At 43.1% G+C, this 19,837-nt stretch overlaps 1 protein-coding gene across 2 annotated transcripts in view; it reads left to right on the top strand.

Annotated features, from left to right (window-relative positions):
* The first annotated feature begins 696 nt into the window (after positions 1 to 696).
* mtmr4 (myotubularin related protein 4) overlaps positions 697 to 19,837 on the top strand; it is a 140,137-nt gene continuing 120,996 nt past the window's right edge. Inside the window, exon 1 of one of the 2 annotated variants that reach the window (XM_046306276.1) lies at positions 697 to 937. The gene's annotated coding sequence lies outside the window, so the exon portion shown is untranslated. Of the gene's footprint in view, positions 938 to 7,116; positions 7,224 to 19,837 lie in introns of those variants that run through there. The other variant, XM_046306275.1, reaches the window with a different exon arrangement.

Below are 19,837 nucleotides of genomic sequence, written 5' to 3'. Positions count from 1 at the left end.
CCACTGCTCCCATCTCCACAGAAGAAATCAAGAGTCAGAGTGACAATTCGGGTTCTTCAATTCCGGCCCTTCTCCCCCGATTGCTCAGTTTGGTCAGGCGACCAGCTCTAGGAAGAGTCTTGGCTGTTCCAAACTTCTTCCATTTTAAGAATGATAGAGGCCCCTGTGTTCTTAGGGAACTTCAATGCTGAAATAATGTGTTGGTACCCTTCCACAGATCTGTGCCTCAACACAATCCTGTCTCGGATCTCTATGGACCATCCCTTCGACCTCATGGCTTAGTTTTTGCTCTGACATGCACTGTCAACTGTGGGAGGTTTATATTGACAGGTGTGTGTGTGCCTTTCAAAATCATGTCCAATGAATTGAATTTAAATAGGTGGACTCCAATGAAGTTGTATAAACATCTCAATGATGATCAATGGAAACAGGATGCACCTGAGCTAAATTTCGAGTGTCATGGAAAAGGTTCTGAATACTTATGGAAATAAGGTGTTTTCGTTAATTTTTTAATTTGCAAAACATTTCTGAACCTGTATTCGCTTTGTCATTATGGGGAATTGCTGAGGGAAATGTTTTATTTAATCAATTTTAGAATAAGGCTGTAACAAAATGTGGGAAAAGTCTAGGGGTCTTAACTTTTCGAAGGAACTGTGTGGGTGGCGCCGTATTTGTTGACATTATACGATGCATTCTGGCTGTCACGTCAACGTCAGTCATAACAAATATGTTATGAGGCGAAGGAATGGTTCACTCATCTTTTGAGTAACTTCTGGAAGGGGAACGAATTATCTTCGACGATACACCCCTTTCAACATGCATCCTGCAACCAGACAAGTCATCATGTCTCCTGTTATTATCTTTGGTCGACGCGAAAAAGCAAAGATGGTGGTGCGCACAAACTAACTACCCATCGTCGGATGACTTTCTATCAATGGTGAGCTCACGCGTGATGTTATGAATTGTAAATAATCATTGCTATTATCTAATTCATATTGTGGTTTCTGTCAGCCGAGAGTTGGCTAAATATGACCGCTTGTATTACGTCAATCTTTCCTCAGCGCTAGAACTAATGTAGCCTACATTTTCCGGTTTGAATGAATGTGTTATGCTGTCGCTACTTTTGTGAATGTCTGCACATTGCATCCAAAAATAAACTGGTCACATTCAGGACACGTCTTTGTAAGGACTGTGTTTGTCCAAAATGGTTTGGTATCTTCTTTTATATTTTTAACAGAAAAGTTAGGTTAATCTGAAGCTTGTGTAGTAGAGCTTTGTAAACAAAAAGGGAATAATGAAGTGATCTACAGGACTTTAATGAGGACCAGCCAACATTTTGATGCAGTGGTGAGTATTAAAACTGTCACCTGTGATAAAGAGAAGGGCGCTATGGTAGACTGCATCCTAAGGTTGAAAGGTAGTGGCTGCTGCAATCTGGTAAATGGTTACCATAACTGTACAATTTAACTGTACAATCTGCTTCCTGCTATTTCGTGAGAGGCAAGATCTAGGCTTTTTCTAAAAAAGAAACCCACTTTTAAATTAAATATTTTGAACTAGCTCATCGTTTTTTTTTTAAACAAATCTTTGTCAATACAAATGCCCAGGTATTTGGGCAACAATTAGGTAACATATATTTAGTCTTGCCCACATTAAGTACAAGTTGTAAACCAACCAGGGCTTTCTATAGGGCAACAAAGTCATCTCTAGCATTGTCATGCCCTGACCTGAGTATTCTTTGTTTTCTTTATATACTTTGGTTAGGTCCGGGTGTGACGAGGGTGGTATGTGTGTTTTTGTCTCATCTAGGGTTTTTGTATGTCTAGATGTGTGTGTCTAGACATATTGTAGGTCTATGGTGGCCTGGATTGGTTCCCAATCAGAGGCAGCTGTTTATCATTGTCTCTGATTGGGGAACCTATTTAGGTTGGCATTTTCCAGTTTGGGATCGTGGGTTATTGTCTGATGTTGCATGTCAGCACTCAGTTTCGATAGCGGTTGTTGTTGTTGTTGTTGTTGTTGTTGTTGTTGTTGTTGTTGTTGTTGTTGTTGTTGTTGTTGTTGTTGTTGTTGTTGTTGTTGTTGTTTGTTGTGTTGGTTTGTTAGTTTAGTGTACTTTGTTTTTTCGTCATTTATTAAAAGTATGTATTCACACCTCGCTGCGATTTGGTCTCCTCACTACGACGATCGTGACAAGAATGGCCTGGCCAACAGTTAAGGCAATGGAATACATAAGTGTCGTCTGCATACAGATTAATATTATCTGTTTTTAAAAGCCAAATATAATTTATATAAATAGTAAAGTGAACCAACCCCTGCGGTACACCTTTTGTAATATCCAGGAATCTAAAAAATTCTCAAACGACTTGCAAGTAGCCTGATCCAGCCCTATTTGTCATCCTTTGAATGAGAATGTCATGGTCAACAGTGTCGAAGGCCTTGGAAAGGTCTCCAAATAAGGCACCACAATGGTTTTTAAGATCCTTCAGATGGACCACCATTGTGCTACCTTATTTATAGACCTTTCCAAGGTCTTTGACACTGTCAAGTGTCAAGAAACTGGATGTGGAGGTCCTTGGATGGGATGTTTAGACGTGGTTTGCGGTTGTTGGATAGACTACCAAATTCTCTAAAATTACAGAGGCAGTTTATGGTAGAGAAATTAACATAACATTCTCTGGCAACAGCTCTGGTGGACATTCCTGCAGTCAGCATGCCAATTACGCACTCCCCTACAACCTAGACCTCTGTGGCATTGTGTGAAAGAACTGCACATTTTAGTGGCCTTGTATTGTCCCCAGCACAAGGTGCACCTGTGAAATGATCATGCTGTTTAATCAGCTTCTTTATTTGCCACAACTGTCAGGTGGATGGATTATCTTGGCAAAGGAGAAATGCTCACTAACTGGGATGTAAACACATTTGTGAGAAAAAAGATTTCTGTGTGTATGGAACATTACTGTTTGTTTTTTAAATTTCAGCTCGTGAAACATGGGACCAACACTTTACATTTTGCGTTTATAGATTAGTGTAGATTAGAATTAGTGGGTTCGATTCCCGGGACCACCCATACGTAGAATGTATGCACACATGACTGTAAGTCGCTTTGGATAAAAGCGTCTGCTAAATGGCATTTATTATTATTATTATAAAGTTTAGCTGAGAGTTTTCCAGGGATTTAAGAACTTGGAAATTGGACGGTATTTGTCTTAAATCAGAAGGATCTCCTCCTTTGTGTCGCTTTCCAGGACTTCGATAACACCAGAAACATGTGTCAAGTAAAACATAATAGGTTAATGATTCTGCCATAGGTGGAGCAGAGAGCTGCAAGTGGGGCACATAGCTGCATAAGTGGGCCATAGAGCTGCAGTAAGAAGGGCTCAAGAGAATCAGCCCATGTGGATTTTTGTACATCAATTTTTAGCAAGGCACTTAGTTCATCATGGATATGAAATGGTTGAAATGAAAATATAGAATGTGCATCTGGGTGTGCATCATTTTCTACAGTCTGCTTTGAGGTGAATAAAGGACTCCCTCTACTGGATTTAATTTGGGCATTATTACCAGGCCCACATTTAGGATTAGAAATTCAAATTGCTTAGGGACACAAATATGGCAAACCTCTGACAACTCTGTCGGAAAAAAAATATTAAAACCAGTCAGACACAGAATTCGGCATAGACTTCTGTAAACCAAGATTCAGTAAAGGTCCACGTCTGTTTGAGAAGCGAGTTACAGTAAAATATATTTTCAAAGTCAAACTTCTGGCATATACATGAATCAGTCCAAGACCGCAGCTGCTCGATTGAAGATCAGATAGTCTCTCAAAATGTAAAAAATTCCGCTCTGTTTAAAGATCCTGTCGAGCTGGCTTGATTTGGTATAGATACAATATATCCCAGGACTGTACCATTTAGGCCTATGCCTCGAACATGGATGTGACTTAAAAACAAGAGTTGATGAGGGTTACCTGTTGTGGGCCAGGACTGAAATCCCATCGCTTGTTTACTGCTTGTACAATGTTAAAATTCAGTATTCTAGCTCCTCTTCAGTTGGAAGCCATCCCTATATAAGAACTGAGATCGCTTCCAAAACAAATCAAAGTTCTCGATAAAATCCAATGCTTTTTCGGGGCAGGGTTTCGATTTCATCCAGGAGTCCAGTGTAAATAGCCGGCAGAAGTGAGTATGTTGGGATAGTGTCAGAAAGGACCATCCGCTTGCCATTAGTCTGTCACTCAGGTATTCAAAGTCCCATCTGAACTCCCCCGATTGCCGCAGCTTGATGTCTTTAGTATCGGCATGCACGATCACCGTTTGCAGCTCAGGGTTTCGGTCTAGAATGTCCTTAAGCTCCCGAGTATAACTCATCTTAGCACAAAGGAAGCACAATGTCTTTGCTCCAGCAACCACCACAACCCATACAATAAGAACTCCCTACAATAGGAGGGGGGATCATGGATTCCTGACTTGCGCTGGGTACTGTGGTGGGGGTAGGGGGGCGTCGGAGGGCCCCGATGAAGACTGGAGTCAGGGCCGCAAAACGGTTTGATAGCCGCAGGTCTATATGGAAACATACACATTTTAAAACTTCAACCAATTTTTGTGGTCAAGGACAGCCGTAGTCCATTTACATGTAAATGCCTGTTTTTCAACTTGGTATTTTAAAGTTTTTGGTCGTGGTAGAATATTTTATGCTCAATTCGGTAATAATGCACTAACCAGTTAGTCAGTTTTTAAAGGCGTTCACCCAAAAACTTCCCAATTAGCTAAGTGTTGACTGCACAGTAGGTCTACCTGGCAGAATGATATATCATGATGATTTGTATCCATTGGGTGTGCATTTGTTTTGTAAACTCTGCCATCACATGTACACTAACATTACATTGTACAGTACAGAAACATCGCTAGTCTCTTGCTAGGTGTACAATTGGAATAAAGGGCAACTCTATAATGCATGCATCAGCTTTTCTGTGAGATCTTGGGCCAGTACAGTGGTTCTTCCTTTAAAAGTTGTGTCATACTGCAGCACACCTTGCGGTCTGCCGCAGAATTCTATGGCATGTTATTTGTCAGCCATTTGTTACCATTAATGCAAGTTAGTGCTATATTGACCACCAGAGGGCATCTTTGAGAAACATTTGATAGCCTTCAGTATTGGCTGTACTAGAGAAATTGAAAACCTTTTTTTGTAAGAACATTGTATATGGGATTGCTTTTAAGAAATGTAGCTTAATTAATTTGATTTGATATTATGGTATTTCTATTCCAAGAAAAACGAAAAACAAAACCCTCAGGGTTTCCGTTAGGATGGAACGGAAAATATGGTGCTGTACAACGTGACGCTCTGGAGTAGGCTACAGTACTAAGAGCATAACATTTCCACAATCCCAATTGTAGTCTAACCAATACCCAAATAGAGATTCAGTGAAAATACAAATCTCATTGATTTATCAAGACCAGTCCCCATGCTTGTCTCAGAGTAGTGTGAAACGGTGCTGAAATAGTTGACCATACCATTAGGGTAGACTAATGCTTCAAATCCTATTGCTTCGAACTTCAATATGCTTTTTAAATAAATAAGAACTACGCCACTTAACGGCACATTACTCAACACTAGTGAGACGCATGTCGGCAACGGTAGACCTACAGTATATCTAAAAATATATTTTTCAATACGTGACTCTCTGCCAAAAATTACATTCAGAGGATTGGAGGACCGTGATTGGCTTTTTATATAATTCGAAATGAATAATTGTGCGCCGCACTATTGGACTCCCAATCACGGTCAGATGTGATACAGCCTAGACTCGAACCAGGGACTGTAGTGATTAACTCATCATTCAGTTAGAAACTGATAATTGTTCAATTTCAATTATTTGGTTCATGTCGCTCATTCATTGTCAGTTAGAGAGACAGTAGCGCCATGGGACCCAAAAGCATAATCAGTGCTCTAACTCCCCCTTGCGCTGGTCTGGAGCAATGAAGTAGTGACCTAGGGTACTGAACAAAACTACAAATTACCTCTAAGTCCCGCAGCATAATCGCAAAGCTTTTAGTTGAGCAACCACTGTAGATTTCAGTTGGCAACAGCCCTGGCTGTTGTTGTGTTACTTTCTAAGATCAGGCTTAAAAATTGTATAGCAAAGAAACCCTTTATAGAAGTAGCCTATAGCTGCTGAAATGAGAGCTACTGGGTTTGTTTAGTTGAAAAGAAGCCTGAGAGGCTGAGACGAGGGTGGTACAGTAGGTAAAACGTAGACGGGCCCTATAGAGAGTCTCCCTTCACACTGAGCACACTGTCAGAAAGAGCGCAGCAGAGAGCGAGAGGGAGAAATTAAAATGTGGAATTGAGGATGGGGGGCACAGAGGGAAAGAGGGAGGGTGTGAGTGAAAGAGAGGGAGGGTGTGAGTGAAAGAGAGGGAGGGTGTGAGTGAAAGAGAGGGAGGGTGTGAGTGAAAGAGAGGGAGGGTGTGAGTGAAAGAGAGGGAGGGTGTGAGTGAAAGAGAGGGAGGGTGTGAGTGAAAGAGAGGGAGGGTGTGAGTGAAAGAGAGGGAGGGTGTGAGTGAAAGAGAGGGAGGGTGTGAGTGAAAGAGAGGGAGGGTGTGAGTGAAAGAGAGGGAGGGTGTGAGTGAAAGAGAGGGAGGGTGTGAGTGAAAGAGAGGGAGGGTGTGAGTGAAAGAGAGGGAGGGTGTGAGTGAAAGAGAGGGAGGGTGTGAGTGAAAGAGAGGGAGGGTGTGAGTGAAAGAGAGGGAGGGTGTGAGTGAAAGAGAGGGAGGGTGTGAGTGAAAGAGAGGGAGGGTGTGAGTGAAAGAGAGGGAGGGTGTGAGTGAAAGAGAGGGAGGGTGTGAGTGAAAGAGAGGGAGGGTGTGAGTGAAAGAGAGGGAGGGTGTGAGTGAAAGAGAGGGAGGGTGTGTGTGAAAGAGAGGGAGGGTGTGTGTGAAAGAGAGGGAGGGTGTGTGTGAAAGAGAGGGAGGGTGTGTGTGAAAGAGAGGGAGGGTGTGTGTGAAAGAGAGGGAGGGTGTGTGTGAAAGAGAGGGAGGGTGTGTGTGAAAGAGAGGGAGGGTGTGAGTGAAAGAGAGGGAGGGACGTCATGCTCTGGATTACAACCAGAGAGTGTTGGGGAGACTGAGTATGCTGCATGCTACTGCTTTGCAGGAAAATTAGTTTTACTTCCAACTTTACATTGGGGAAAACGTTTTTCACAAAACTGCTTCACTCAGGTAAGAAATGCTCTGGATTTAGAATATGATTTTGTAGTAAAATGTATTTTCTGTTAGTTTGAAGACGGTGTGCAGAAAGGGGTGTGTCAGTCAGAAGTATGGGGAAGTGAGAGGAGCATGCAAAAACTGCTCAGTGAAATGTAGGAAGTAAAGAGTAGATTAACTACTACTACAGACAGGGGAAACAACTGTTAATGTTATACTCTCTGTTATGTTTTGTGTAACATGGTCTTCTCGCACACTGTACTTTTTGAACTTGGGAGTTGGCGTGCTCTGTGTAAGCCCTACACCCCCATGGCCAACCCAGTTTACTGTGTGGGTGTGTTAATTCAAGTTTTGTGTTCCTTGCATGCTTTTTCTTAACATATTATTGAATGTCTTGTGGTAGAGGATGCGTGTGAAGTTTTGAATAAATAATGTTGAGTTTGCATGCTACTTCAAGTTTTGTCACATGTACAAGCAGTGGTGGAAGAAGTGCCCCATTGTCATACTTGAGTAAAAGTAAAGATACCTTAATGGAAAATGACTCAAGTGAAAGTCACCCAGTAAAATACTACTTGAGTAAAAGTCTAAGTATCAGAGGCAGTAGGGATGACCAGGGATGTACTCTTGATAAGTATGTGAATTGGACCATTTTCTGTCCTGCAAAGTGTTAAAAATGTAACAAGTACTTTTGGGTGTCAGGGAAAATGTATGGACTAAAAAGTACATTATTTTCTTTAGGAATGTAGTAAAGTAAAAGTTGTAAAAATATAAATAGTAAAGTACAAATACCCCCCAAAAATACTTAAGTAGTATTTTACACCACTGTGCTAAAGTACAGTGAAATGCCTTTCTTGCTAGCTCAATACTGGGGCGGCAGCGTAGCCTAGTGGTTAGAGCTTTGGACTAGTAGAACAAATAAAATTAAGTACACGAGAAAGTAAGAAGCTACAGTACCAGTCAAGTTTGGACACCTACTTATTCAAGGGTTTTTCTTTATTTTTACTATTTTCTACATTGTAGAATAATGGTGAAGACATCAAAACTATGAAACGACACACATGGGATCATGTAACCAAAAAAGTGTTAAACAAATCTAAATATATTTTATATTTGAGGTTCTTCAAAGTAGCAACCCTTTGTTTTGATGACAGGTTTAAATACTCTCAGCATTCTCTCAACCAGCTTCACCTGGAATGCTTTTCCAACAGTCTTGAAGGAGTTCCCACATGCTGAGCACTTAGATACTTTCCCTTCACTCTGTGGTCCAACTCATTCCAACCCATCTCAATTGGGTTGAGGTCAGGTGATTGTGGATGGTCCTCCTTGGTCAAATAGCTCTTACACAGCCTGGAGGTGTGTTGGGTCATTATCCTGTTGAAAAACAAATTATATACCACTGTGCCACTCGGGAGGCCCCTAAGGCACTGCATCGCAGTGCTAGCTGTGCCATTAGAGATTCTGGGTTTGAGTACAGGCTCTGTCGCAGCTGACCGGGAGACCCATGGGGCTGCACACAATTGGCCCAGCGCTGTCCGGGTTAGGGGAAGGTTTGGTCGGCAGGGATGTCCTTGTCCCATTGTGCGCTAGCGACTCCTCTGGCGGGCCGGGCACAGTGCACGCTAACACGGTAGGCAGGTGTACAGTGTTTCTTCCGACACATTGGTGCAGCTGGCTTCCGGGGTTAAGTGTTGTTGGGCGTGGTGGATAAGTCTGGTTGTGGAATTCATTCTCCCTCTTCCTTTCTCTGCCTCCTTTGTCAATATCCTCCAGTTATCTCTCTGTGGCTGGCCTACTGCTGGCTGGGTGGGTGTGCTTACTGTGGCTGCCTTCCAAATGGGGCGGCAGGGTAGCCTAGTGGTTAGAGCGTTGGACTAGTAACCGAAAGGTTGCAAGTTCAAATCCCCAAGCTGACAAGGTAAAAATCTGTCATTCTGCCCCTGAACAGGCAGTTAACCCACTGTTCCTAGGCCGTCATTGAAAATAGGAATTGGTTCTTAACTGACTTGCCTAGTTAAATAAAGGTAAAATAAAAGAAATCGGACACAGCCTCTGGTTTCTATGGCCTGTCAGGGTCCCAGTAACAACTGTTGAATGTTGAGTTTCCCTTTTTAATCACTATTGTTAGAAGGCTTGTCTCCTGGGTAAGTAGACTGATGAGGACTGAGTCAGTAGCTTTGCATGAGTCTGAAACGGTTGTCTGGTCTGGAGAGGGCTTTACTGTCTATAGCAGCCAGGTTGGAGAGGGCTTTACTGTCTATAGCAGCCAGGTTAACTTGTCTCCACTCTACAGTACAGTCTTATTCTAAAAAGTATTAAATAAATTTTTATCTAGACACAATACCCCGTAATGACAAAGCAAAAACAGGTTTTTAGAAATGTTTGCAAATGTATAAAAAATGTAAATACCTTATTTACATAAGTATTCAGACACTTTGCTATGAGACTCGAAATTGAGCTGAGGTGCATCCTGACCATCCTTGATGTTTCTAGAACTTGATTTGGAGTCCACTTGTGGTAAATTCAATTGATTGGACATGATTGGCATTTCGCAACACTCGCAATAACATCTGCTCACCATGTGTATGTGACCAATAAAATATGTAAGGTCCCACAGTTGACCGTGCATGTCAGAGCAAACACCAAGCCATGAGGTTGAGGGAATTGTCCATAGAGCTCCGAGAGGACTATGTCAAAGCACAGATCTGGGGAAGGGTACCAAAACATGTCTGAACATTGAAGGACTCCGTCAGTCTTAAATGGAAAAAGTTTTGATCCACCGATACTATTTCTAGAACTGGCCGCCCGGCCAAACTGAGCAATCGTTTCAGGAGGGCCTTGGTCAGGGAGGTGAGGTGACCAAGAACCCGATGGTCTCAATGACAGAGCTCCTGAGTTCCTCTGTGGAGATGGTTGTCCTTCTGGAAGGTTCTCCCATCTCTGCAGCACTACACCAATCAGGCCTTCATGGTAGAGTGGCCAGACGGAAGCCACTCCTGGGTAAAAGGCACATGACAGCCCACTTGGAGTTTGCCAAAAGGCACCTAAAGGACTGTCAGACCATGAGAAACAATATTCTCTGGTCTGATGAAACCTAGATTGAACTATTTTTAGCCTGAATGCCAAGCGTGACTTCTGGAGGAAACCTGGCACCATCCCTACAGTGAAGCATGGTGGCAGCAGCATGCTGTGGGTATGTTTTTCAGTGGCAGGGACTGGGAGAGTCAGGATCAAGGGAAAGATGAACGGAGCAAAGTCAGGATCCTTGAAGAAAACCTGCTCAGGACCTCAGACTGGGGTGAAGGGTCACCTTTCAACAGGACAACAACTCTAAGCACACAGCCAAGACCATGCAGGAGTTGCCTGGACTTGAACCTGATCGAACATCTCTGGAGAGACTTGAAAATAGCTGTGCAGCAATGCATCTCATGCAACCTGATAGAGCTTGAGAGGATCTGCAGAGACAAATGGGAGAAACCCCCCAAATATAGGTGTGCCATGCTTGTCGTGTCATACCCAAGAAGACTCTAGGCTGTAATCGCTGCCAAAGGTGCTTCAACAAAGTACTGAGTAAAGGGTCTGAATGGTAATGTAAATGGTATTTTTCAGTTTTTATTTTAAATAAATTAGAAAAATTCTAAACCGGGTTTTTGTTTGTCATTGTGTGTAGATTGCTGGGGGAAAAAACAATCTAAATCATTTTAGAATAAGGCTCTAACATAAGGGGTATGAATACTTTCAGAACTGTTTGTGGGTTATTGCAAGTAGGACCTATGTGTGGGTCCTGTAGTGCAGAGCGATTTTATTTTATTTAACTGACTATTTGGGGGGGGGGTTTCGGTTATCAACCAACTAATTGACCGACGGTTCAATTACTTCAATTCCATTTAGTTTGTTTCTCTAGAAGGAAATCGAATCATTCACAATAGTCCTTGCCTTGATTTCTATATGGGACGCTGGTCTGAAGGGAGTTGTAGTTTTCATTTAAACAATTATTCAACCTAAACTCAGCAAAAAAAAAGAAACGTCCCTTTTTCAGGACCCTGTCTTTTAAAGATAATTTGTAAAAATCCCAAAATAACATCACAGATCTTCACTGTAATGGGTTTAAACACTGTTTCCCATGCTTGTTCAATGAACCATAAACAGTTAACGACCGTTCCACAGGTGCATGTTCATTATGACACTAACAACTTACAGACGGTAACCATCATAACCGTAAAAAAAGAAGTGTGGAACGAACTGCTCACTGAAGACAGGACCGCCTGGCATCAGGGGCGGTTCTAGACCATTTCAACTGGGGGAGGCCAAGCTGGGGCCAGTTGTACTGTTAGAGGGGCCAGTTAAATTAGACATTGTTGTCATCATTGTCTTCACTGCATTAGCAGGCAAAAGACTATGTTCATCATCGTTGCCACGGTCTAATAACGGGTGTAAAAAAAGAACTTTAGCAAAAATGTGTTATGTGAAAATGATTTCCTACTCCACATTTAGGGGGGCCACAAGGGGGTCCAAAATTGTTGTCACAGGAGCTCTGCCTGGCATTTGTGTGGTTGACTCGGTTTCTGCTGTCACAGGGACTCCTAAGAAAACATGTCATAGTTTAATATAGAATGTTCATTCAAATGATTTTATCTGGTGTGGCTCATGCAACGGTATGTATTTTTTGTTGTCTATATCACAGAATATATTTGAGTTCTTTGTTCTTGTGTACACTCGCAATGGCTGCCAAGTCCACCCATTATGCCATCATTAACTTGAATGGGAACGCCTGTTCTATTTCTATGGCAGCACATGCATTCAGGACAGCATAAAATATACATAAATCCATGACCGTCCATACTTATACAGTACTGTACAGTAGAGTTCGGTACAATAGACTACACGAGTTGAATACACTTGAGTGTTGTGCTTCTAATACCCTCGTATGCAGTACATTGCCATGTGCTGCTCGGCTGCCCAGAGTGGCTCACTTGTGGGTGTGCTGGCAGCATATAGCAGCATGTTCGAATGTCTGTCAAGAATTCAGCATAGCAAGTTTTGTATGAAGGTCTGGTTATTAAATGGATATCCATTTGCCATTTCATGAATTTATTCACAGGTAAATAGTAATATGCTCTAAACTGCGCTGGTGACAAACACACTTTGCTTCCCTGTTTCCAATCGTCCACGTGTCTGGGAGAACCTATTCAAGTAAGTAAATACATTTCGAAAATGTAAAAAAAATATTTAAAAAACGCTGTATTATTAGCGAACTAGCTACAGTGCAGGCTAACTCAAATGAGCTGCTAGCTATCTAGACAACTTTATATACTGTATAGCTAGCTAAGTGAATTAAATATCACCAGGTATCTAACTTCATATTAGCTAACTATCTTGTGTTTTGTAGGTAGCTAGCTAACAGCCATGGAGGAGAGTGAAAGGACAGCAGCCCCACTATCAAAGTGAGAGAGAAGGCTATTCTGGACAGGGCAGGTACTTTTATGTTATACCAGTCCCTAGACGTGAGGACAGAGAAAATAGTAACATAATATTCAGTGCTGTCTAATTTGAGTATAATGAAGTCTGTTTCTTGTGATGTTTTCTGTCCCCAGATACAGAGCTGTGAAAGCCTGTCTACAGATGACGAGGTCCCAAAGAAGAGCAGTGGTTCTCAGTCCTGGTCCTGGGGACTCAAAGGGATGGATGGATGTTTTTGGCCTCAGCACTACACAGCTGATTCAAATGATCAACTCCTCAAGCTTCAAGTGGTATTTATGTATTCATTTGTGATGCTATCCTTGATATGACCCTGCTGTTGTCACATGCTACACATGCATCTATCTATCCAATGTTATGATTTGTTTGAAGAGATACTTCAGTAATCCACAATGACCTGGTGACGTAAAAGTCTAATAATGACATTCCATATTCCTACAGATACCTTGCAACTGGAGATTCCTTCAAAACGATTGCCTACAGTTACCGTGTAGGGCACTGCAGGGTTTGGAGACCAGGGCTATCTGGGACTGCCTCCTAGGGGAATTCAGACACCTGTGAAGGCTACCTGTGTCCTGCATAACTTCATGAGGTTGGACACGAGGATCAGGAGGGGATTTGCAGTTCGCCTCTGTATGACAGAGGAGAGGTGTGCTGCTCTGTAGAATGTTTCAAGGATGGGGGCCAACAACTCAGCAATCCGTGTTTGGGAGATCTTCACCTCCTACTTCGAAGAGGGTGCTGTTCCCTGGCAACACCATACTACACTATGCACAACTAAGGGCTATTTTAAGAGCCATCCACATTGCAATAAGAGTATTATTTCCTTCACTGAGCTATGTCACCTGCAGTTATTAAATTCCCAGTTTCTCCCTTTGATTTCTACTTCTCAGGTGAGGGTGCTGTCTGTACAAAAACAAGACAAGCTCTTTTAAGAGCCAAATTGATTTTTTTTTAAACAATTAGACACCCAATAACCCACACCTACACACTTGTGTATCAGTCTGATTGATGGATTGTGTTGTGTACTAAGCAGGCTCAGTTGTATAACTGTGGCTCCTTCCACCTTCAAGGAATAGGCAAGAGGACCAACCATGGAGAATAGTAAGACACTTCATTATTACTATAACTACGCTATATTGTTTGTCCTAATGTGTCTGTGCATGCTTTTAAGTGCAAAGTACTCTTCAGCCACTTAGTGTGGACACCAGGTAAGGCCTGATTCCTGTTGAACACAGTCTTTAACTACCTGATTTTCACAATAAGTCTCTCCTTCACTTTATCCCTCTACCCATCTCCCTAAATCCTTTAGGTTATATCAGCTGTGTCTGTGAACTCCTCCCTCATCTGAACTGGCTACATAGAGGGCACATCATGATCAGAGGTGAGAGGTCGCTTGGTCGGGTCAATAGGAAGATATATGAAAGAGATGCTTTACATTATAATACAGATAAAGATGTAGAAGTTCCAGAGTTAATGATCCAAGGTCAGTTTTGCATTTCACGCCCTGATGATTAAGATTACTGACAGTGTAAGCATGATTAAGCCTTGTGTTTAAAAAAAAAATGTATTGTCTCTCATCTGTCTCTCGTCTGCAGGTATGTTTTAATGTGAGAGAGGATGCCAACCCCCCAGTCTCGTCATCACCAACTCACTCGCTCTTAAGATAACCTTCGGACCAACTGGGTGCAAAAGGCTGGTTAGGAGACACCGCTAGATACACTATTGTGTAATTGTGATGAACTGCGACAATAAGTTTAGTAGCACTGTAATTCAATAATCATATGCTGTCATCCCTGCTCCTCTGTTCTTACCTCTACCTTTCTGTCTTTTACACTCCCTCATACCTCTCGCCCCACCTCCTTTCTTACTCTGTTTTTGCATTAGCACACCAGATGTGCATTGAAGTAGAGATTGCACTTGTATTTATAATATTACAATTATAATATTTATAATGCATGTATTTATAACACTTGGATAATGAACATGTTCAATAAAGCGATTCACATTCTCTACATGTTGAAATTAAGTTTCTCATTTGATGAAATACAACACCTATCCTGTGTCCTCAGATCAGTGCAGATTAAAGAAATGATATGTTGAGATGAACCGGTTTTAGAGTATTTACATTATGCATAGGAAGTGTAGTGTACTGTTTATGAATTAGAAATCTGCCTTTAGCTAGTTAAATCATGTTTCTATTCTATTGCATAATTACAATGTGAAACCATTGCTGTCCCAGGACCAGGATTGGTTATGCACTGTTGAAGTTAATAATTGTAATACATACAGTACCCGTCAAAAGTTTGGACACACCTAATCATTTAAGGATTTGTTTTTATTTGTACTATTTTCTACATTGTAGAATAATAGTGAAGACATCAAAACTATGAAATAAGACACATGGAATCATGTCGTAGCCAAAAAAGTGTTAAACATATGAAAATATGTTTTATATTTGAGGTTCTTCAAAATAGCCACCCTTTACCTTCATGACAGCTTTGCACACTCTTGGCATTCTTTCAACCAGCTTCATGAGGTAGTCACCTGGAATGCATTTCAATTAACAGGTGTGCCTTGTTAAAAGTTAATTTGTGGAATTGCTTTCCTCAATGCGTTTGAGCCAATCAGTTCTGTTGTGACAAGGTAGGTGGTATACAGAAGATAGACCTATTTGGTAAAAGACCAAGTCCATATTATGGCAGGAACAGCTCAAATAAGCAAAGGGAAACGACAGTCCATTACTTTTAGACATGAAGGTCAGTCAATCAAAATGTCAAAAACTTTGAAAGTTTCTTCAAGTGCAGTCGCAAAACCATCAAGCGCTATGATGAAACTGGCTCATGAGGACCGCAACAGGAAGGGAAGAACCAGAGTTACCTCTGCTGCAGAGAATAAGTTAGAGTTCACTGCACCTCAGATTGAGAGCCCAAATAAATGCTTTAGAGTTCAGGTAACAGACACATCTCAACATCAACTGTTCAGAGGAGACTGTGTGAATCAGTTCTTCATGGTCGAATTGCTGCAAAGAAACCACTACTAAAGGACACCAATAAGAGACTTGCTTGGGCCAAGAACATGAGCAATGGACATTAGACCAGTGGAAATCTGTCCGTTGGTCTGATGAGTCCAAATTGGAGATGGTTTTGGTTCCAACCGCTGTGTCTTTGTGAGATGCAGAATATGTGAACTGATGGACTCTGCATGTGGTTCCTACCATGAAGCATGGAGGAGGTGGTGTGGGGGTGTTTTGCTGGTGACATTTATTTAGAATTCAAGGCACACTTAACCAGTATGGCTACTACAGCATTCTGCAGCAATATGCCATCCCATGTGGTTTGGGCTTAGCCAATCAATAAAATGTATTTATAAAGCCCTTTTTTTACATCAGCTGAAGAAAAGTACCCTAAACAGCAAGCAATGCAGATGAAGAAGCACAGTGGTTAGGAAAAACTCTAGAAAGGCCAGAACCTAGGAAGAAACCTAGAGCAGAACCAGGCTCTGAGGTGTGGCCAGTCCTCTTCTGGCTGTGCCGGGTGGAGATTATAACAGTACATGGCCAAGATATTCAAACATTCATAGATGACCAACAGGGTCAGATAATAATAATCACAGTGGTTGTAGAGGGTGCAACAGGTCAGTACCTCAGGAGTAAATGTCAGTTGGCTTTTCATAGCCGATCATTAAGAGTTAGAGACAGCAGGTGTGGTAGAGTCCAAAACTGCAGGTCCGGGACAAGGTAGCATGTTCGGTGAACAGGTCAGGGTTCCATAGCTGCAGGCAGAATAGTTGAAACTGGAGCAGCAGCATGACCAGGTGGACTGGGGACAGAAAGGAGTCATCAGGCCAGGTAGTCCTGAGGCATGGTCCTAGGGCTCAGGTACTCAGAGGGATAGAGAGAGAGAATATACACTGCTCAAAAAAATAAAGGGAACACTAAAATAACACATCCTAGATCTGAATGAATGAAATATTCTTATTAAATACTTTTTTCTTTACATAGTTGAATGTGCTGACAACAAAATCACACAAAAATTATCAATGGAAATCAAATGTATCATCCCATGGAGGTCTGGATTTGGAGTCACACTCAAAATGAAAGTGGAAAACCACACTACAGGCTGATCAAACTTTGATGTAATGTCTTTAAAACAAGTCAAAATGAGGCTCAGTAGTATGTGTGGCCTCCACGTGCCTGTATGACCTCCCTACAACGCCTGGGCATGCTCCTGATGAGGTGGCTGGACTAAAGCATCCGCCAACTCCTGTACAGTCTGTGGTGCAACGTGGCGTTGGTGGATGGAGCAAGACATGATGTCCCAGTTGTGCCCAATTGGATTCAGGTCTGTGGAACGGGCGGGCCAGTCCATAGCATCAATGCCTTCCTCTTGCAGGAACTGCTGACACACTCCAGCCACATGAGGTATTGCATTAGGAGGAACCCAGGGCCAACCTCACCAGCATATGGTCTCACAAGGGGTCTGAGGATCTCATCTCGGTACCTAATGGCAGTCAGGCTACCTCTGGCGAGCACATGGAGGGCTGTGCGGCCCCCCAAAGAAATGCCACCCCACACCATGACTGACCCACCGCCAAACCGGTCATGCTGGAGGATGTTGCAGGCAGCAGAATGTTCTCCACGGCGTCTCCAGACTGTCACGTCTGTCACATGTGCTCAGTGTGAACCTGCTTTCATCTGTGAAGAGCACAGGGCACCAGTGGCGAATTTGCCAATCTTGGTGTTCTCTGGCAAATGCCAAACGTCCTGCACGGTGTTGGGCAATAAGCACAACCCCCACCTGTGGACGTCGGGCCCTCATACCACCCTCATGGAGTCTGTTTCTGACCGTTTTGAGCAGACACATGCACATTTGTAGCCTGCTGGAGGTCATTTTGCAGGGCTCTGGCAGTGTTCCTCCTTGCAGAAAGGCGGAGGTAGGGGTCCTGCTGCTGGGTTGTTGCCCTCCTACGGCCTCCTCCACGTCTCCTGATGTACTGACCTGTCTCCTGGTAGCGCCTCCATGCTCTGGACACTACGCTGACAGACACAGCAAACCTTCTTGCCACAGCTCGCATTGATGTACCATCCTGGATGAGCTGCACTGACTGAGCCACTTGTGTGGGTTGTAGACTCCGTCTCATGCTACCACTAGACTGAAAGCACCGCCAGCATTCAAAAGTGACCAAAACATCAGCCAGGAAGCATAGGAACTGAGAAGTGGTCTGTGGTCACCACCTGCAGAACCACTCCTTTATTGGGGGTGTCTTGCTAATTGCCTATCATTTCCACCTGTTGTCTATTCCATTTGCATAACAGCATGTGAAATTTATTGTCAATCAGTGTTGCTTCCTAAGTGGACAGTTTGATTTCACAGAAGTGTGATTGACTTGGAGTTACATTGTATTGTTTAAGTGTTCCCTTTATTTTTTGAGCAGTGTACTTAAATTCACACAGGACACCGGATGAGACAGGAGAATTACTCCAGATATAACAGACTGACTCAAGCCCCCTGACACATGAACTATTGCAGCATAAGTACTAGAGGCTGAGATGGGAGGGGTCGGGAGACACTGTGGCCCTGTCCGACGATACCCCCGGACGAGGCCAAACAGCAGGATATAACCCCACCCACTTTGCCAAAGCACAGCCCCCACACCACGAGAGGGATATCTTCAACCACCAACCTACTACCCTGAGACAAGGCCGTGGGACGATCATTTGTTTTTCAACAGGACAATGACCTGGCCTCCACAATCCCTCGACCTCAACCCAATTGAGATGGTTAGGGATGAGTTGGACCATAGAGGGAAGGAAAAGCAGCCAACAGGTGCTCAGCATGTGTGAACCCCTTCAAGACTGTTGTTAAAGCATTCCAGGTGAAGCTGGTTGAGAGAATACAATTCCAAAAATTAACTTTTAACAAGGCACACCTGTTAATTGAAATGCATTCCAGGTGACTACCTCATGAAGCTGGATGAAATAATTCCAAGAGTGTGCAAAGCTGTCAAGGCAAAGGATGGCTACTTTGAATAATCTCAAAAATATATATATTTTGACTTGTTTTAACACTTTTTTGGTTACTAAACTCAACGTCCTCTGTCAACTGCGTTTATTTTCAGCAAACTTGTAGATATATTTGTATGAGAATAACAATATTCAACAACCGAGACATAAACTGAACAAGTTCCACAGGGGGGGGATCAAAATCAAAAGTAACAGTCAGTATCTGGTGTGGCCACCAACTGCATTAAGTACTGCAGTGTATCTCCTCCTCATGGACTGCACCAGATTTGCAAGTTCTTGCTGTGAGATGTAACCACACTCTTCCACCAAGGCACCTGCAAGTTCCCAGACATTTCTGGGGGGAATGGCCCTAGCCCACACCCTCTGATCCAACAGGTCCCAGACTTGCTCAATGTGATTGAGATCCGGGCTCTTCGCTGGCCATGGCAGAACACTGACATTCCCGTCTTGCAGGAAATCAAGCATAGAACGAGCAGTTTGGCTGGTGGCATTGTCATGCTGGAGGGTCATGTCAGGATGAGCCTGCAAGAAGGGTACACCATGAGGGAGGAGGATGTCTTCCCTGTAACAAACAGCGTTGAGATTGCCTGCAATGACAACAAGCTCATTCCGATGATGCTGTGACACACTGCCCCAGACCATGACAGACCCTCCATATCAATCCTGCTCCAGAGTACAGGCCTCGGTGTAACGCTCATTCCTTCGACGATAAATGCGAATCTGACCATCACCCCATGTAAGACAAAACCGCGACTTGTCAGTGAAGAGCACTTTTTGCCAGTCCTGTCTGGTCCAACGACGGTGGGTTTGTGCCCATAGGCAACATTTATGCCGGTGATGTCTGGTGAGGACCTGCCTTACAACAGGCCTACTAGCCCTCAGTCCAGCCTCTCACAGCCTATTGGGGACAGACTGAAGACTGATGGAGGGATTGTGCATTCCTAGTGTAACTCGGGCAGTTGTTGTTGCCATCCTGTATCTGTCCTGCAGGTGTGATGTTTGGATGTACTGATCCTGTGCAGGTGTTACACGTGGTCTGCCACTGCGAGGACAATCAGCTGTCCGCCCTTTCTCTCTGTAGCTCTGTCTTAGGCGTCTCACAGTACGGACATTGCAATTTATTGCCCTG

This window comes from Oncorhynchus gorbuscha, linkage group LG16 (assembly GCF_021184085.1).
Source record: "Oncorhynchus gorbuscha isolate QuinsamMale2020 ecotype Even-year linkage group LG16, OgorEven_v1.0, whole genome shotgun sequence".
NCBI classification, from domain to species: domain Eukaryota; kingdom Metazoa; phylum Chordata; class Actinopteri; order Salmoniformes; family Salmonidae; genus Oncorhynchus; species Oncorhynchus gorbuscha.
The sequence above is the reverse complement of the archived record's forward strand: the minus strand, read 5'-3'. Positions and strand labels throughout refer to the sequence as shown.